This window comes from Pinus tabuliformis, chromosome 5_1 (genome assembly GCF_031772625.1).
Source record: "Pinus tabuliformis cultivar Carrire ecotype Pingquan chromosome 5_1, CPIR1, whole genome shotgun sequence".
NCBI classification, from domain to species: Eukaryota; Viridiplantae; Streptophyta; class Pinopsida; order Pinales; family Pinaceae; genus Pinus; species Pinus tabuliformis.
The window spans coordinates 134,598,596-134,620,821 of NC_142305.1; positions in this window are offsets into that span (position 1 = coordinate 134,598,596).

A 22,226-nucleotide genomic window follows, 5' to 3' on the forward strand; every position below is an offset into this window, starting at 1 on the left:
TTTATCAAATTTACTATCTTACAAAAAACCCAGATCGTTTACCTTGAATGTGCGCAACTTAATTTGTCAGTCGTGCCATGCTTTTCACGCTGCTTTTGGACTTGTTGGTGAAATCCAGCCAAAAATCGTTCTTCTTCAAGCTCATCCAACTGCGCGAGCCTCTCCTCCAAGGCTCCGTGATCCGTCATACTGTGAGCACTGCTATGCGCAGACTAGGCACGATGTATTCCATAGGCATTACAGCTTCCACTCCATAGACAAGCCTAAAAGGTGTCTGTCCCGTCAACTTCTTGCATGTCGTCCGATAAGCCCATAACACTGCAGGTATGTGTAGGTCCCAATCACTTCGCTGAGCATTGCATACCTTGGTCAGCACGTTTTCAAGCACTTTTTTGAATGCCTCCACTATCCTGTTAGCCTGTGGGTGATAAGGTGTGCTCTTTTGGTGATACACCTGAAATTCCTCCATTAGTGCGTTGATCGTCTCGTTTAGGAAGTGTGTACCGCAATCGCTCATCAAGATCTTTGGACATCCAAATCGCATCAGTACATGTTCAAATAGAAACTTCGCAGCAGTCGCGCCCATGCAATCCTTCACCGGCTGTGCTTCTGCCCAACAAGTCAAATACTATGTCGCAGTGATAATATACCTCATGCATGTCTTTCCTTGAGTCTTAATGGGTCCTACAAAATCTATTGCCCACTTTTTGAAAGGTTGCAACGTTATTTGTGGATTAAAAGGCATTTCATCCCTTCGCAACGGCATGCCTGTTCGTTGACATACATCACATGTCTTGTAATATTCTTTTGAATCCTGATGAAGGGTTGGCCACCACAACCCAGCACATAGAATCTTCTGCGTGGTTGCTCTTCCTGCATAATGTCCTCCCACAGTGCCCCCATTGCGGATGCTGCTTCGTTCAAACTCAGGTACATACCTTCCCAGTAATTCATCATTCCCCGTCTTGTATAGATTCCCAGCAATGATAGAGAAATATGTTGTGCACAACACTAGTTCCTTCTTTTGCTGGATAGACTATCCTTCCGGTGCAATTCCAATTGTTAGAAAGTGTATTATATCTTCAAAATTTCCATCTGCTACATGCACAGTAAAGAGTTGTGCATCAAGTAATCCTTCCTCCAAACTAGCAGGTTCCTCCCCTGTCTCGATGCGCGACAGATGATCTGGTCCCACGTTCAATCATCCAGGCTTTACAACAACTTCAAAATCGTACTCTTGGAACAATAGGAGCCATCTGCAAATTCGCCCCCCCAACACAGGCTTATTGACCAGGTACTTTAGCACGGAGTACATGTGCATTTGCTTAGGTAGGGGATTTTCTCCATAGGCTTGTGTCCACTTGGCTAGATACACGCGCGGATCATCCTGCCCATCATACTTATCTGTCAGTTGCATCTTATGCTTCCCAAATTGTGCTCGCACCATTCTCCTACATTTGCGCCAATCATCAAAGCTTCCTTTGTGCATACCCCACCATCTTGCAGGTGTAGCACGCAGTACCCAGTCCAAGGCCTGGAAGCATTGCTTCTTCGGCACCTCCCTTTCAAATGCATTGAAGAAGGTATCTACCTCATTTAGACCATCATAAGTAGGCATATTCCTTTCTTCTGACGACACACAGTGCAACGACCAAGTCATCATGTTGCAATTCAGCATAGTTACCTCGTGTAATTGATTCTACCATTGTTCTACTTCTTCATTAGAATCCGAAGTGCAAGAACTCTCGTGCTCCCATGTAATCCGCCCATCTGTGATGGGATTCACCTAGTCTTGATCTCGCAATGTCATCTTATAAATGTATTCCAGATCATCATCACTTTCATAGTCGCAGACTAGTTCTGTATAGCGCGATCCTTCAGCAGGATCTAGGGTATTATTACGTGTAGTGATTTCTTCTCAAAGATCATCTTCCACTTCTTTAGATTAATTACCCCGTTCATATCTGTAGCCCAGTCAATTTCCAGGAGCGCAGGGTAGGGATTATTGTCATCAACAATCTCTATTACTTGAAAATCTACCAGCGCGCTTGCTCCCTCAATATCCACGGCTACTCCCTGCAATCGCCCCATGGGTATGATTTTCTGCTGATTCACCATCCTCAACTAAATCAGAGACCATTGCAATGTAGGTCTCCCCATTTGCTCCCATGTCTGTTTCGATAGAACATTCGCATTTGATCCCAAATCCATAATGACTTGATCCATCTCGTATTCTCTAATCTGTGTGGTGAGTCTCATTTCATGCCCCATCCTTTTTTTATGCTTTCTGATCTTTCAGACTACGCATGGTTCTCCGGGCGCAGTCCCAGAACATATGTTGATGAGTTCCTGTAACCCTTTAACAACCTTACTATCGCACAGTAACTTCATACAAGTTTCCAGGAAAGTTGTGAGCATGGAGGGGTCCATCTCCGGCTCAGGCTTATCTTTGTTTCTTGACATGGAGACCTCAGCGAAGCTCTTCTTAGCTTCCATGAAGGTTTCTCGAGCGCGCTCCAAATCAAACTTAGCTTCTTTTGCTGAGGCTTTGCGAACCCAGGTACTATCTTCTGGCTGTTTCCCCTTGTCATCTCCCGTCGCGATTCCACTTTGGAGCACTATATTTACGTTCGAATCTTCCTTGCGTGGCTCAAACCTCATCATCTGCAAGTTCTGAATCAGGGAAGGTAGTAGCGCTCCTTTGTCACGGATCTTAGCTATCAACATAGGACAATCTTTTATCTCATGATCAAACAGCATGCAATACTTGCATGATGGGCGCGTTGGATTAATGTAATCACGGGCATAGTGTCCTGGCCCTCTGAAATTGTAGCAAATCAATTGTCTACGACCTCTACCAGGTCCGCCGCCTCAACCTCATCCAGGCCCCTGAAATCCTGTCCCCGCCATCCCTGCATTCTAGTCAAGGGTTTGCGTTTCGACCTGAACCCTGTAGGCGGTCATTCTATCCATCATCAGTTCGTAGCTCCTGCAAGTACGCTCATCATGTCCCACCGATCTACAAAAGTTACAGAACAACTATTACAGAGTTTGTGTATACTTCTGTAACAAGTGGCAGTTATCCGTGGCATGTTTTCCAGCTACTTGATAGATAGCGCACCACAAAGCAGGCCCCGCACTAGGTCCTATTTGAGCTTCTAGCCTTAGAGGCATCGGTCCTCCTCCTGCAAGGTAATTTGTAAAGACTGGGCAGTGGTATTTTTCAAGACCCTGACTCTTGCATTTCAAGCACCATACTTCTTCGTGTACCTCTAGACGAACCATCTTATCCTGCTTCAAGCTTTGCATCTCAAGGCATAGATTCTTCAGCTACGCGTGAATCTGTTGAACCCCAGACTAGGATCTTGCATCGGGGTCTCATGCAGTCTCATGGAAATCTCCAGGTCCTCTACGTGAGTTTTTGTCTTCTACTGCGATAGTGCACTCCTTAAATGTGGTAGTAGCGAAGCCACAAACCACTCGTGATGTTGTCCATCTGTCAAATTCATGTTGGCTTCACGGATTGTACATTTTAGCCTCTGATCTAGTTCCCAAGGCGTCTCGCTGGTAGCTTCGTGATCTATTTGAATCCCATGATTGACTGTGCTTTAGATTTAAGCCTGCTAAATTCCCTATTCAGTGTTGCTTGGATGTCCGTTACTCTAGCATTAGGGTTATCTCTGGAGTACTTAATATACTAGGTTAACACGTGATCTTGCAGAGCACTAACCAGTGTTGCCTTCTTTATGTTATCATATGTATCACCTTAAGCTTCCCATATAGCCCTCACAACGAACCAGAATTGGTCTGGGTTCTCATTTCCCAAGCCTTTGAACAAAGGCAACTTCACTGTGTTCACCATACAGAATCGCGGTGGTGGTGGAGGCGGTACGGGTGAAGTTGGAGGTAATGGAGGTGAAGCTAGTGGTGGTGTGGGTGGAGGTGGTATTCACATAAATCCTTGTCTTATGAAATGAATAGCACTTCGCGGAGAGACCTTCGAGATCCCTTCCTCATCCCCTCGCGGAGGTGAAATCAAGGGGCTATTCTCTGGACCCTTATTTCCTTCATTTCTGTAAATTCTTCTGCTTCGCGTAGACCCAAACATCAAGGTAACTGCATAACCCGCCTTTCGCACAACCGCATTTTAATCCATGTATTCAAAGATTTTACGTACTTACCTCGCGGTCTTTGAAAAAGTGCCGCTCTACCTTGTTATAGCTGACTGAGGTGTCAACTGTGAACTCAGTAACAAATCCTCCTATAATGTGATCAAGCTAATGATCAAAGGCGTGCGTGATCTTATCCTCCGATGCTTCCAACCTTCGCACTAGCTCTAGGGTCCAGACAATAGGACCATCAAGTTTCCACCTTCCTTGGCTATCGTCTAGCTTCGCGATCCACTCGTATAGCTCAGTAGGGAAGGATGCAAAAAATATTTCGTGGATCTCTGTATACAGGTAGTTGTCTAGCCATTGCTCTTTTGACAGTCGCGGGTTTCTGTTCTCCTACGCCACAAACTCATGAATCCTTCTGTCTAACTAGCCTTCGATTTCTTTCTTAGTTGGATTCCAATGATACGACATCGCACATCTCTTATGCAGATTCTGGTCCCGGCAACAGAACCATTTGTTGGCTTGAGGGGGCCTGACCAAAGTTTAGTGTTAGTTAGCCAAACAAATCCCTACACTACTGGCCCTTTCAGCATCAACCCGCGGAGTGCGCACTGAAGTCTCACCCGAAGCAGTATGGGGGGATGCTGGAACCAAGTTTCCGCACCCTTGAGATGGTTGTGATGTCGGTTTATTCCAACTATACCTGCCTTCGCGCAGGTTGCTTCACTCTCTATTCCACCCTTCAATACCTTCGCGAAGTGTTACAATCAACTTCCGCGCAGCCCTAACCAGGGGTTGAAGTCCTTTCGTGTTTCTAGGGCAGCGAACTGCAATATCTCCAAAACTAGGCTAAGTATCTTACTTATCTTATTAACATACCTTAGTTAGCTTCACGTAAACATATGTTCTTACTTGCGTTCACTTAACCAATACATTTATACACATTCACGCATCATATAAGCATTAGAAGTGAAATTCATACCCAATATAACAGATGCATAAACAGGAAATAAATACGCAGAAATGATAGAAAACTTCTCTTTATTAATACTTCTAGATGATTACAGACTCGACTCGCCCTGCACACTCAGCTGCAGGGGTCCGCGCACTCAGCTGTGGACTACTAGGCCTTTGTGCACTCAGTTGTAGAGCCTCTACCTATGCTATGACCCAAAACTTAGACCTACACTTCAAGGCTATCTCGCATACATCATGTCTTCATTATTCATCTGATTGATGCCCCTTACTACTTAGAGCTTAGCTCTATTTATACAATTGAATGGTCTGCAGACCACGGGTACATCTCTTACAATCGACATTACATTATCAACATAAGGGCGAACAACCCTATGACTCTTTAACATCTACGGGCTCCGCGCCCACAAAATGCGGAGTCTTTACATTTGTATTACAAACTTGGACCAAAATATGGGCTCTAAGTCCCAAAACTACCCTTGGGGGATCTCGCGCCCAACAACATACTAGGCTTGGGGAGCTTGCTTCATACAATGCTTTATGTAAACATAATACTTGGCCAAACCATTATGCTCAGCCTTACATAAATCAATGTTGTGCAATCAAATCAACTAAGTCATATTTTCAAGCCTTAGATGCCAGATCAAAGTCATAAAAAAAAATTCCAATAACATTGTACCAAACTCTTAGAACCAAATGTCAGGTATAGCTCACATCCAAATACCAAGTCATGACTTCATCCATTGTGATGTCAATCAAATTGTTATCAAGCAATATCAAATTCCATCAGGCCATCCATATAATCATAACATGAATTATTTTTGTCTCTATATGAAAATGCACATATCAAGGATAAGTTACAATCGTTTATACTTCAACCAATGTGCTAAAGCCAATGAAGCCAATACAAAATCAATACCAACATTAATCATTGAATATGCCCACATAACACTTTCATCAAGGCAAATCATCAATTATCAAGTCAAAACCTTAATTTGTTATCATAATGAGTTCAGTCAATCCATAAGCCAAAACATATGAAGCATCATGTCAAAGTTCTAAAGAATATCTATGAACTATCAAGCATTATGTCAAAAGGAAAAATCTTGTCAAACCCTTGCAACTGTTATCAAACACTAGCTTCAATAATTAAATCAAAATGACATATCGATATGCATATTCCAGTCACCTGTAAACAAAATTTTAGTCAATAGATTCGTAATTTCTATATCAAGTAAAACATTCAAACTTCCCTACCCATAGAACATTCTATTGACTGATCCATGTCTGTAGGATTGTCATACTCTAGGTGCACTTCTGATTTTGTGCATAAAGCTTCATATTTTGTGACCTATAGGCATAACCACACCCACAGTCTTTTTCTATGTGGTTGGAGGCCTATAACCACACTCTTAAGCCTTCTTCCATGCAGTTGGGGCTTAAATTAAGAGAAACCCTCTCTTCTCAGACCAGAACTTATTGCAGACCAACAACTTCAGATATTTGACTATTTATGTCAGAAAACTTCAAGAGTAAAGAATCTTCTATACATCTAATGAAAATGAGAATAAGTGTAAGGATCTTATGAAGAGGCTACCTCTTAATGAGCAGCCACTTTAGACTTCATAATTATCAACTTGTCTATCATAATACTATTATGCATCATCAAAACTATTAGATCATGAAATCAAAGTACATCAAATCTAAAAAATGTATTCATCGTGGCCATAACATGTTAACGTTAGCTACAACATCATGACATCAAATTTTAATCAAGAGTTAGAGTCTTATGATTAAGGTAGTTGACTGGTGTATCATCATAGATCATGAACATAATATCGCTCACATAGCTTAGTCCATCAAGTTAGGGCATCCAGATTTACTACATTGTCAAAAATTACTAAGCCAAGGTCACCAAGGGGATCTTAAGCAACAATCATGTTGTTATACTATCACCATGGTTATCATGCTTGTCACAAGCATTAACAATAGTGTCAAGTCACCATATAAAAAAAAATGTATCTAGCTTGCTTCATAAGATCTAGAAATTCATCATGTAAGATATGTTGCTAAGTATACTAATATATCAAAAATCAATGTTTCTAAGTAGCTTTACGATGACTTAATAGAATGTAAGATACTTTTCCAATACCAAGTGCACCATCTCATCATAAGTACCATGAATCAAACTTACTTTCATATGCAATATGAGTCATTCATGAAGGTGATATTTCCATCATACCTTAGGGCTTACCTTGTCATCCAATATTTGCAGTTGAAACGTAACATTGATACAATACATCATATATACCTTGTAGTATTTAGATACCTATGCACCTGACATTAGCAACTTGGAGCATTTTGTCAACTTTTCATGGAGTGCCTATTTTCCTTTTCTAGCGCTAGCTCTTCTCTTCCTATACTAGCCATGATCCTCAAGAAAGATTCACTTATCACATCTCATCAAGGAGTTAGAATTATCCAAATATTCACATATACATGCAAGAAGTATAATCAGTAATCAAATCAATAAATGTTAAACAAAAGTAAAGACAAAAAGAAGTAACATAACTTGAAAGAGTACTTATCTTCAATGAGAGGTGATCATCTCCCTCTTGAACAAGCCTTCAAGAGTCATGACTGTCCATTATCCATATGACAATGTTTCCTTCAATATTTCAACTTACTTCATCAAAAACCAACCCTAATAGAGAATATTACATCTAGAGCTACATCAAATATGTCACAAGTACTTGAACATCTTCAAATTTGTCACAAGTGGTTGAACATCTCGGACTTGTGTGAGCGAACTGTCCGAGAACTATCTCAAACCTATGTGAGCCAAACCAAAGAAAGAGGAAGAATGATCCAAGATGATTGTCCAACTAAGGGTCACTTCATTTATATTTATATCCTTCCAAGGGTGTCGAATTTGCTTTAGGGCCGACTTGATCAAATTGCACATGTGGGATTTAATTCAAAAATACACTTTCCTTTATCCAAATTGAGGACTTTAGTAGTCAAAATTGATCCTCTCGAAAAGAGGAATCTTGTGACCCCATAATTGAAATTTACCACTGAGTCTCCAAATTAACAACTGCCAAGTGAAAAAATAAACAAGAAATATTTAATTTAAACCCTTTAAGGCCCATACAATTGTGACCATGTCCACTAATGGATCACATATTTAACCAATTAATCAGCTACCAAAGGAAATGAAACCTTGACAATTCGTTCCTTGGCAACGATGCCAAAAGAATGTTGGTTCTTAGATTGTCTTGGTAACTGCCAATACCCAAGAAGGAATTCACTGAGGATTTCAAGAATCCTTGCACCTTAGGTGACTAGGATTTGTCTCCCTTTCACACAGGGGGTATTCCCTTGTAGTAATATTAAATAAATAAATGTTATTTAAAGCAAAATGATCAGGCAAGAATAATGATAATGTGTCTTATAAATAAAATAAGTTTTTTGGAAAAAATAGTTGGTAGGCATATAATACATGAAACTTATCAAATTAAAATATCATTTATGACAAATATGAGGTTTTCGATTAATACATCATAACTCACACACAACATTAGGGTTAATTGAAGTAAAAACGTACTCAGAGGGAGAGCGGATCTGAAGCCGGGGTGATGGCGAAAGCAGGCATAGCAAGTTTCGATCCAAAGGCTGCGAGATCGGCGAGATTGGCGATGGCCCTGTACCTGCCTATCGCTCCACAGGTGCAAGAAGGCTCCCGGCGCAGTTTGAGATCAGAGAAGCGAATAGATCTGGCACCCAGCAAATGCAGCACCGCAAATGGCTGCGAAACGCGTCCGGAATCAGACCGGAGGGCCCTCAATCACTGCGTTTTGATATGCAGGGGTATACTGGTGCAGATCCGAGGACTAGAAACCCACGGCGACAAAACCCTGGAGGTAAGAAAAAGAAATTTTAAAAATATTGCTCATCAGAACCCGTATCTGTATCTACAAGCTGCAGGTCTCGTTAATAGCCTACTTGAGCAAGTGCCATTGAGCCCAGATCGGGCATTATTTTACTTGATCAGTGGCATGGAGCTGAGATCGAGCCTCGAGATCCAAAAACTAGAACCGCGCACTGTTAATCAACCCCCATTTACGCCCTGGATAGGAAGCAGAGCCTGCGTCTTCAGGAATTTGATCCGGCAGACTGATCCTCAGCGAACTACAGCACTTGGGCACAGATCGGGTCATGGGCTATCAGATCTAGACCCCTGTGGAGCAGATCTACCTCAATGCAGGTCAGATCTGGAATTACACTCATCGGCAAAGTTGCCGGAAGAAACAAAAAACAATATTTTCATCAGATCCATGGAAGGAATTACACTATGCATCAGAATAGGAAAAGGGGAGGAGATAATCATCCTCAAACAGAGGATACAAGAAAGAACTGGAATAACTCCGTGCAAACAGCTTCTTGTCCACTCAGGAAAAGTATTGCAGGAAGATCGCAAACTAATAGAATATGGAATAGGAAACAACTCAACAATATGCCTTAGCACAAGGATACGCGGAGGCTGTTCCGGCACAAGCTCAAAAGGACCAGCATCCTTCAAAGATGCACTAAAAGGGAAGGTAGAACCACAAATGAAAACAGAGCAGCAAACTACAATACCTGGGGCCTACATTGTGGAGCAGACAACAGATAATCCAGCCTTAACTATTGCTATACCAGAGGTAAACGAAATACACACTGATTATCTAACCAAAGCAGTGGTTTGCAGACTTAATGGATTCTGGCCCAAACCAGAAGCTCTCCGTCAATGGATCTACTCCATATGGACAGAAAGCTGTGACATACATTTATGCTCAAAGGGATTCTTCATTGTCAAATTTGATACCATAAAGGACAAGGAATATGCATTAAACGAAGGACCATGGTTCTGGGGCAATGCAGGCCTGTTTGTAAAACCCTGGTTCCCAGATTTCGACCCCAACAACATGGTGGTCTCCAAAATGCCTGTATGGGTAAAACTGTTCAATCTACCTATACATTTTTGGCACTACAAAGTACTAGAAGGCATTGGCAACGCTTTGGGGACATTCCTAAAAGTAGACAGCGAGCGACTGTCAAAGGATATCTACACTTTCGCCAGGATCTGTGTGGAGGTCGATCTCAGTCAAGGACTACCGGAACACATCCTCTTACTCCACAATGGGAAGCAATGGAAACAGCCACTTGATTACGAAAACACTGCCTTTCGCTGCCGTATATGCAGACAAACTGGACATCTTCAGAGTGCCTGCCCACAAAATAAAAAAGAAAGGAAAAGAAGACAGCCCCCAAAATCAAAAGGCTGGCAGTTTTCAGCCACATGGACAGAGGACATAGAAGAGGAACAGAAGAAGGAAGACACCAGTGTACCTCAAGAAGATGCAGAAGAAGGAAATAATCCAGAAAACAAAAATGAAAGCAGCACACAATACCCACAGATAAATGAAAATCTGATTGAGTATGCTACAGATCCAAATGATAGCAAACCACAGCATCAATTTGAGAACACAGGACAGGAAGTCGGGAGCAGCAAGAGAGCACACTCTTCATCAGGATCAGATTCTGAAAAAGAAATCATGGCTGACACAAACGAACTTCAAATGACTATTGTAACTTCCACACCCAACAATGAAGGTTGGCGGAAAGTGGAAAAAAAGAAAGGCAGGAGGTAGGAAAGTCTAGATTGTCTAGTTGATTGATTATTAGCTCCTGATTAGCAGGACAAGTTTTGTTACTATGAACATCACAGCAATGCCAACGGCATCTACTATATGTAATTTTCTAATCTTAATGAAAATTACTGATTTTTCCAGTGGAAAAAACATTAGGGTTAGTATTTAAAATCAAAGGAAAAAGAAAGAAATTAAAGTAAATCAGCTTATATGGATCTAATTGAAATATGAAGTTAAATAAATAAGACATCATGTATCACTATTAGTTTACCCTGCACAAACAATTAGAAAAATTGAATTAATTATTTCTAATAATAAATATTTGAGAAAATATTAAATCAAATTAATGTGTGAAATATTTGAGAATCTGATCAAGTCTAAGTATTCTCAATCATTCACATGTGCTAGTGCAGTAAATAATGAAGACAAATAATAAAATAAAATAAAAGGAATAAATTAAAAGGACTAGTTTTTTAATGATATCCAAGTTTACTGTGAAAATAAATTCTAGATAGCATGTATTATTAGAGTTCCATTTGGTAACAAATAAACTGCAATATGATTTAAATAATCCTTAAATATCAAGTATTCAAGTATTTAAATCATTATTGCATGTAATAACACTGAATAATCATGTTATATCATTAACCTGCATAATGAACCAGTGAATAAAACCTCACGTAAATAAAACCCATAAAAAAGAGAATGAAGAAATAAATGAATTATGATATTATTAAATTAAAATTCTCGCAGTGACCATGAACAACACCATTATAACAAGTACATTATGGATGTAAAAAATGATAAGGCTTCATCTCCAATGCACCACCTTCAATCTATCCCCTGTCCAACCCCTCAAATTAGCGTTTGGATCTTCTTTTGTATGGTTGGAAGTTAGTTTCCCATTTCGTTCTCATAACTTCCAAACTAAAATCACATTAATAATAATAAATTTATCTAAATGAGGTATATATTTTATCATTTAAATTTGACTTTCACTCAAATCTCTCATATAACGATCATTTTTAATAGTTTTCCTACATAAAAAAAGAAAATACATGAATTAGATCGCAAATGTAAAATAAATGATAAATAAAATTTAAATATAAACTCACAATTCTCTTCATAAAATCATTTCATGTAGCTTTATAAAATGATTTGATTTTTACCTCGACAGAATACAGTGAAATTTTTTCTAACAATAAAGAAGCATTAGATTAAAAATATATTTAATGCATAAATTGACTTTGCAGAGCATTCAACGTGAAAACAATTTCAAATTGTTAAACTCTGATAAATTTGTCTTAGATGTTCTTCTCATTGTGCAAACAAATTTTAACTTGCACAATCTCCATCCAACCATTAAAATTAAAATTTCATGTTTAAATAAAAAAAATCCGAAATATATATATCTTAAATTTTAATTATAAATTCCAAATTACTATTTTACCATAAAATTTGAATAATTTTTTAAACAATATAATCTTATATAAAATCTCAATAATATATATAAATTTAAAATTTCATATATATATATAAAGATTATATGAAATTTGGTGTTAATGGACGTTAACTACCACCATCATCATCATGATATATATATTTTTTTAATAAATAAATATATATATATATATTAATATTAATTTATATATTTATATATATATATATATATATAAACTTTAATATATGTAGGATTGTGTTAAACCTCGTTTGAAATCCTTTTTAAACACATTTAATACCCTATCACGTCCTTGGAGGAGCGAGGGAGTTGAGTGCAATTTGGGCCCAATGTGTTGTTGTCCTGCATACTCGATGGCTTGTTGAAAGGTCTACGGGAGTCCTCTCAATAGACCTCAATCTTCTTAAGTGCACGTGGTGGGGAGTCCTCTCAATTCGTAATTAGTTTATGCCTTTTGCTTTTTATGAAACGTGGGTTTGGTGAGTGGGAGTCGGTAGGCTGAGGTAAGTTTAGTTTTTGTTTTATTTAGTTATTTAATATTTAATTTTGTTTTGTTGATTTTAATTAATTTTTTTTATTTATGTAATTTGTATTTATTTAATTTTAATTTTGAAGTTTTTTATTTTTTAATTATTTTAATAATTTAAATTTTGTATTTTAATTAATTTTATTAATTATTATTTCATTTTAATTTATTATAATAATAATTGTAATTTATATTTGTAATTATTAATTCAAAAATAAAATTTTAATTTTTTATTTAATATAATAGTGATTTTTTTTACAAGTTACAATAATTATTATAAAAAATATTTGATGTAGGGTAAATGTGAACATTTTGTTAATAAGATTTAAGCACACATTTTTTATTGTAAAATATAAAAGGAAGTCATATGGTTAGGGAGGCGGAAAGCAAAACCGATGAAAAGGGCTAGTTTCTAAAGGAGGGCCAAATCAAGCACCAACAAATCCCTAAGTGTCTTTCGACATTGTTTGTAATACGTGTAGATTGTGCTACTATAACCAATGAAGCAGGGTCAATTACTTTACTAGGTCCGATATGACCTCATGCTTGACTCCCATGTAAGAGGAGCTTCCCAAAGACAAATTGTAGCAAATTGATTTCTCTCCCTACCTAAAGCTTCTATGTTTGTTTGCAGCTTTGGAATGTTAACTTTCAAACCTATTCCAAAGACCCACAACTAATCTAATGTAGGTGTGACTAGATAGAAATATAAAAAATCTAGTTAATTTTATTAGCATCGATTACTAAGTTGTTATTTACTCAAGTAGGTCCACAGAGATGAAACAATTGATATTATGATTCAAATCCAAATCTAATGCACCAAATATGACAATGTAATCTTTTTTAGTTCAATGAATATTAACTAGAGTAAGGAGTGATAGGTTTCAAGCAAAGAAACAAGTGTAACATTCAAAGCAAGAAGGGCCAACTTATCTTCCTTTTAAATATTTAGCCCAAAAGCTTAAGCCCCTTGTTGGCCATACGAAATCCTTTGTCAAGGACTCTACATCATTTTTCAATGAGTTAAAGAGTTTCAAGCTTGATCTGGATGACAAGCTTGTGGGCTTCGATGTGGTCTCCCTCTACACTAATATCCCTATCAACGAGGCCATTGAAGTCACCAAGCGCATTACGGATCCTGAGACGACTAATTTAGTTGGTATTTGTCTTACTTCTACTTTCTTTTCATTCGATGGTGAATTCTATGAGAAAACTTGCAGTGTCGCCATGGGTTCCCCCCTCTCCCATGTGGTAGCTAATCTATTCATGGAGGATTTTGAATCAAATTCCTTAGCTTCTTCTCGTCTTTTCTGTAAGATGTGGAAGAGGTTTGTGGACAACACTTGTGTCATCTGGTCCCATGGTAAGGAAGAGTTGGAACTATTTTTCCTCCATCTTAACAACCAATCTAGTTCTATAAAATTCACCATGAAATTTGAAAGTAATGGTAGTCTACCTTTCCTTGATGTCCTCCTCTCAAGGAATAATGATGGCTCTTTTTCTCATCAAGGATTTTGTAAGAAAACTCATACGGAACAATATCTTCATGCTAATTCTCCTCATTTCCCAACTGAAAAGCTTGGTATTCTCAACACCTTAGCGACTAGAGCTTTAAGAGTTTCTGATGAAAACCATCTCAATGAAGAGAAAACACATCTCCTAAATGTTTTCCTTAATAATGGGTATAGTCGACACCAATGTACTAAGGCTTTCCTTAGAGCTAAAAAAGGTCCTAGTGCTAAGAAAGATACCAAGGATCAATTTTTTGGTGTTCATCTTCCTTTTATCCAAGGGACCATTAACAAGATTGCGAAGATCCTAAGGAAACATAAGGTGGCTTCAAATTTTAGGCCTTTAAATACCATCGAGAGCTCCCTTAGATTTGTAAAAGACCCAATGGACCCCAAGAATAGGAAGGGTGTTTACATTATCCATGCTCTTGCGGGACTCCCTATATTGGTGAGAATGGTCACTCAATTAATCAAAGGATTCGTGAGCATGTCGTTGACATCAAGCATGGCAGGACCTGCTCCTCTACTTTGGCAGAGCATGCAAATAAATTTAAGCATCACATCTGCATTGAGGAGGCCCAAGTCATTGCTAGGGTTAGTCATTTCCATCATTGTAAATTGAGGGAGGCCCTAGAAATCGAAAAAAGACCCAATAATTTGAATAGAGACGATGGTTGGATTATTAGTAGAAGTTGGGTCCCTGTCTTGTCCTCCTAGTTTTTTAGGTTTCTTTTTGAGATTTATTTTGTTTGTTTATTTATCTATGTAGGTATTGGTGTCATTTTTATAGTATTTGTTGTTGGTTTATTCTTCATTAGAGTTTATATTCTTGATCCTTCGTGTTTTCTTAAGTATTTTATCATCCTATTCATTCTTAACTCCTTTTAGTATTTTTGTTATTTGTTTAATGGGCCTCAACCTCGTATTTTATTGTTGAACCTATTTTATTTATTGATTACTTTTCTTTATATATATATATATATATGTGTGTGTGTGTGTGTGTGTGTGTGTGTGTGTGTGTGTGTCTATTTCTATTTCTTTGACTTGTGTATTTTTTTGTTTTATTTTATTTATTTTCCATTAATTATTTTTATTTTATTTTATTTCCATTAATAATTATTATTATTATTACTATTATTTAAATGACCTTGTTTCGATTAGGGTCTTGACTCCTTTTTATAATTTTTTATTTCCCTCCTTGTTTGGAGTTTGACTTTGATTTTTTTATTCTTGTTAGTTATTTTTTTCGACTATTTCTCATTAATAGAATTTTCTAATAATATTTGATTTTAATAAATTAATTTAAATATTATTTTTCAAAAACTAGCCGTTTAATATAGTCATTACTTAATAATATTTGTTTTTAATAAATTAATATCATAATTTAAATATTATTTTTCAAAACTAGTCGTTTAATATATCCGTTACTTAATAACATTTGTTTTTAAAAAAATAATAAATTAATATCATAATTTAAATATTATTGTTCAAAAATAGTCATTACTTGAAATTGTGGTCTCTACTATTTAATCCTTTGCCATGGTCTGCCTCTTCATCTAGTCCTGATGATGAAACACACTTATTGGTTCGAAATGTGTCAGCCAAAAATTTCTCTTATGATTTCTACTTGAAGACTTTTCTTAATTCATTATGGATCACAAAAACTTGAATTCATAAATGAACTACTCTTTTAAATGCAAACAAAGAAAATGTAGGATACACGATTTTAACTTACTTTGTTTTAAAATGGAAGCTAAAAAATACTTCACACATGAACTCCAATACAAGATTTTCCTTTTGAAAAGAAAATATTCTATGGAAAGGAATAAGGACTATTTTCAAAAAATACTCCAACAAACAAATCTTTGACAAAGTAATCAAATGCAAAAGAAGACTGTAAATACTTCAATCAACAAATAAAAACTAATTAAGCTAAAGAAATGAAAATGGAAACTTTTCACAAACAAAAATGTTTTCCACAACAAACTAAAATGAGTTTTCAACCTACAGCAGATCAAGAACAGACCCAAAAGCCAAACCAATCATCAAATCGAAGATCAAACAAAGAAAGACTTGGGAAAATTACATTTTTCTTCTACCATAGTTTCACCTGTTAAGTAGATAAGCGCGATGACATTGTGTTGTATCACACAAAAAGTCAGATGGGTGTAAAAACTCAGAAAAATTAAAAAAATTCAAGATATCTCATATATCTGGGTTGTCAAAATCAATAAGGGTTGACTAGAGACTTAGAACACAGTTCGAATTTTTAGAAAACAAGGGAAACTAAAGGAACAAATCACTTCCCAGTGGAGATGCAAATTTGTTTGACAGACAAATCTTATCCTACTGATAGAACAAATCTGCTTACACTTGGAAAGTCTAGAAACAAATAGACAAACACATGAAAAATTTCCTAATTTATCATTAAATCACAGATGTAAGTGGGATGTAAAGCTCATACCTTTTTCCCAAATTCTTGATGATGATCCTCCTTGTTTTCCTTCGTAGCTTTCAAGCACTCTCTTGATACTCCAAGAAGAGTCCTACAAAGACATAAACAAACAAGTAATCAAAGCATATAACACATCAACGATTCAACCATAAACTATGTAAGTGATCAAGGAATCTTATAATAAGCATCATGACGGATGTATATGGGAAAGAAACATGTATTCGTATTAATAATGAAGAAAAGGATAATTACAACTAGGCCTTGATGTTGAAAGCCTCCTTGCAATGATCCTAAATTTAAACCCTTGCAATAAAAAAAGCTCCAATGGAAACTTGGACAACACGTAAGTATAGTTTAAAAGTCTAAAATTGCAACCTAGTTCTCTTTACTTATAGGAAAGAATGGAGGTTGAGAGATCCATGAAGGGTGGAGAGAGATCCACAATGAATGGGATGGATCCACTATGGTAGGAAGGAGGTTTGGGATAAAGGGAACTCGAGCCAAATATCAACCACTTTGGATTAGATACCAATCATGAGGCTTCTAGAATAGGAAGCTTCTTTTACTTTTTATTTTTTATCTTTGTAAAAATACCATTGTGCCTTTAGCACAAGAAAACTACGATGACATCACTCTATGTTTACTCTGCAACATGAGGCATCGCAAGTTGTGAACTGAAGACCCATGATGACCTCCAAAATTAAGGTTTTTTAGGTTTTTAATATAGGATTCTTATACATCATGGAGAGGTATTTCTTCCATATTTTGAGGGGATTGATGACAATAGTTTATCAGGTAGCGAAAGGCCCATATTTGGCATCATTTGCATAGGTGTGACAAATTGATGTGTAACATTAAGGGAGATCAGTGTTCTTGTGTTTTCATAGGTTTGCATTGGAGAGTGTTTGGAGTCCTATGTGGTAAATTTTTGTTATCAACGTTTCGGGCTAAGTATCACAACCCATCATCAAGATATCTACAGAAGAATCTTAAATTTTCATTTAGTTGATCAACATATATGGATAAATAATAATTAGCTTAGAATTGAAATTCTCTCCAAAACCATATTTAACAAGTCATTTTTATTTTCCTTGATTACTTCCATTATGAGAATGAAGTCCTCAACATTTATCATTCCACAACCAGATAGGTTATTTACCTTCTTCAATGCATTTCCCACCCTAATCATTCTCATATTTTCAGCACTGCCTCCTTTTCTTAGAGCATGGATGTAGAGTGTACCATTAATAGAGGGGGGGAATTTGATGCCCATTGGCTTCTCAAGAGTGATCTATACTCATTAAAACTTATTTTCCTTAAGGGTTAGGGTGTTGACACAGCTCTCTAACAATGCATTTGCCTTTCCCTATACTATTTTGGGAAACGTAATTGGTCCTCTGTGTCTATATGTAGTTGAAATTAATGAAGGGATGATTTATTTTTCTAAAGGCCATTGTAAGGGGTCTAAAAAGGTTGCCACAATGACACATATATCTGATAATCTCTAGGCATCCTCTCTATATCTTGTCCACAACTAAAAGATACATGTAGTGCCACTGTGTCGCTGCTAGCTCTAGCTATCCAAACAACCATTTGGATAATAAGGAAACGAAGATTGGCATCCTCTTTGTATCTTGATCACGATTAAAGGATACATGTAGTTCCATTACTAGCTCCAACTAGCCAAACAAACATTGAGATAATAAGAAATCGAAGATTGCAAATCATTCAGATTCAACATATCAAGTTACAATAGTTCCATATGCACCCTCTTACTTCAGATCATGCATATGAGAATGTATCCTTCTGTGCAACGATCCTACATTTGTTAATGAACAATAAGATTCTCAAATCGTGAAAAATACATATAATTCTCTTGAAATTTCTCTGACTTTTCTTAGATTTGCACATCTGGCACCCATTTTCAAACCATACACTCTTTTTGCTTGGTGGCTTTTCATCTAATGCCTTATGTAAGCTTTTAAGTATCTTCCTTTGTCTATTGAATAGTCCATTTCCTAAATTTGAATGGTTCATTTCCTAAACTTCTTGAGCTTAGGAGTTTCACCTCCATCATTCAGGCATCTCCCTTATGTCTCAGTGATAACCCATTATTGGAATAGTTCCTAGAATTGTCTTTCACATTTGCAATATTTTCAACAAATGACATGTTCAAAGTATGTGGCCTTTACAGAGTATCTATCAACAACCTCACACATTTATACCACGACCTAAATATGAAATCAATCTATACATTTTCTTTGCAATGTATCTCCATCATTACAATGTACTTAAACTTTGGTGTGAAAGAAGCCCTTGATATCTCACTCAGTAAAGAGTTTGATTCACATTGTCTAGTACAACATAATAATTTTTTGTTGCTGATTCTAAATTTTGATTATATATGTCTACAACAATGTAAAGTGTAAGTCCAACAAGGTACTCAGATTTTTTTTCTTATTTGACTCTAAATTTTGATTATAGATACCTGCAACAGTGTAAATTGGGGTTCCAACCAGATATTAAGATCTGTTACTACAATAGCTTTGGACATGAGAGTACAATCCAAAAAAAATTGTTATTTGATTCTGAACCATGATTGTATATAGTACAAGTGCTTAGCAATTTAATGCTTCTTACCCATGTTACCATGTTCAAGTTCTAGTGCCGATGACTTATTAACTTTGGTCAATCGACTATGTTTCCTTTAATTCGTATGAAATGAACTTTGTCTCGAATTTATCCAATTTTCACATTTGATTATTTCCCGAAAATGTGGAAATAATTAGAAATTAGAAATATCGAACTAAAAATTAGAAATATTACCGCATCCAACAGGTTGCACATTTTCAAGCGGTTCCTTGGTTAATTGGTTAAGAATACAACAAAGTCAAAGTAAAATTGAAAAACATAGGAAAAGGAAAATATCGTTTTCAAAAGTATTAATGAAAAATCTCATTTTCAAAAATATTAATCTTTTTTCAAAAAAATGTTAGTGAAGTATGGAAATGTTATAATGAAGTATTAGATTAAAAAGAATTAATAATGGAAAATACAATATTTATTAAATTTAGTAATAATGAAAGGTAAAAAGTAATATTAGTGTTTGGAAAAATGTTATTTACAATGTTACATTTAAAATAATAGGAAAATATAATAATAACAAACCATTTAAATTATAATAATAACAAACCATTTTTTTTAAACTCTTGATAAATAAAGCAAATGGTCTTTTATATATAAAGTAATTGCTTGGGTTAATAGGTTAATGGTTATTGGAAACATTTATATGAGATAATTTAGAGATTAAATTTATAAATATTAATGTGTTCTTTAATTGTATTGGAATTATTAAAATATTAATAAAATAGGTAATTAACATAATTTTATTTTTATATAAATAAAAATTAATGTTAAGAGTAACTATTATATCTATATCTATATATAAAAGAGTAAATCTTTTGGAATGGGAATATGGAGGATTTATCACGAAGGAAGCACTCCAAAAATTTTCAAGAAAATATGTTTATTGAGATTTGGAGAAGGTAAAATTCTTAGAATTTTTGGGGTCCACATATGGTTAAATTGTAGAGGCATGGCTGGAAAATATGGTTATGTGTTTCACCCTAGGAGACTACACCTTAAACATGAAGGCCAAGATGGGTATATTTTAGTTAAAGGGAAACACACTACTTTGGTTGAAGACATTATTACCCCAGTTGGGGATGGAGATTAACTTGAGAGTTATTTGAAGAAAATTTTAGAGAATGTTACTTGTCAGAGGAGTTCATTGAGAGACAATTGAATGAATTTGATGCACTAAAGCAAGGAAGTTGCTCAGTGTCAGAGTATGAGGTTCATTTCATGGAACTACTTCACTATGCCCCTCACTTAAACACAAAGAAGCTCACAGTGGACAAATTTTGTATGGAATAAAATTTAATATTTGGTTTAAGGTTAGGATCTTAATGCATCACACCTTGCATGAGGCATTTCAACGGGGAATCATCATAGAGGAGGAGATCATGAATAACGAACCCATTATGACAACAAAGTCTGCAAGATCAAGAGTGTCTAGAGGAAATAGTATGGAACTTCAAAATTTCAAAGGGGGTCAGTGCTCAATCATCAAAAGTGGTTAATAGCGAATCGAAGAACACCATATAGGAATCCAGCTCAATAGCCACACATGGTACCTCAACGGAATTGTCAACCACAACAACATTGTCCAATGTAATAGCACTAAGCCACACCACCACAACACCGATCCCAACAATCTGGCTCTTACTAGCAGAGTTCCAAGCCAACTCCCTGTTCAATCTGTAGTAGGAGCCAAGTTCCTAAGAGGCGGTTTGGGATTTGCAAAGGCCGACACAACGAGAGGGGTTGACCTTAGAACATAGGTAACACAAACTCAACTAGAACACCAACCACAATGGGGGACTTAGGAAAATCTTATTGCATCCATGCAACAGTGAACAATTGCCAAGATGAACACCACTCCAATATGTTAGATACATCAGGTAATATTGATGGTATGAGTCTTGTCATTTTAATAGATCCATGAGCTATATATTCTTTTATTTCTTTAAATAAATTATAAAAAATTAAACATGAAGCAATTGCACAACATGATTTTAGGCATGTAGAGATGGCATGTGGTATGAAAATAAATGTAGGAAAAATGGTAAGGGATTGTGAGGTGGATTTGGGAGTATGTAAAACCAAGGTGTCCTTGTACTCTACAATCTTAGGATCCTATGATCTACTCATAGGAATGGATTTGTTGGAGTGGCATGAGGAAATTCTAGCTTGTAAGGATAAAATATTGCATTTCATAGATGATAACAGGCTAAGAAAGTCCTTGAGGGGAAAGAATAGAGGGGTGTCCATAAGGTTCATGTCATCAATGCAACTGATGAAATATAGATGAAGGGGATGTCAAATGTCAATGGTGGTAGCTCTAAATGATAAGGGTGACTCTAAAAATCTTGATAAGCATCTAATTCTTGCTAAATTCAAGGGTGTATTTCCTAAAGAATTTCTTGGAATACCCCCAAAAAGGGAAACTGATTTCACCATTGACCTTAAACTAGGCACAAAACCTATTGCAAAGGAACAGTATCACATGTTAGATCTAGAATTAAAGGAGTTTCAACTCCAATTAAAGGAATTATTAGACTTGGGTTTCATATGACCTAGCATATCCTCATGGGGATCCCTTGTACTTTTCGTTAAGTAGAAAGGCAAGTCTTGGAAATTATGCATGGACTATTGCTAGTTGAACAGGGTGATGATCAGAAATCAGAAAACTTTACCAGGGATAAATGACTTGTTTGATCAAATGAGGGGAGAAACTCTATTTTCAAAGATATATCTGATGTCAGGATATCATCAGATGAGAATCAAGGAAGAGGATATCCCGGAGACAACCTTGAACACAATATTTGGGCAATATGAATTTGTAGTTTTACCCTTTGCTATGACAAATT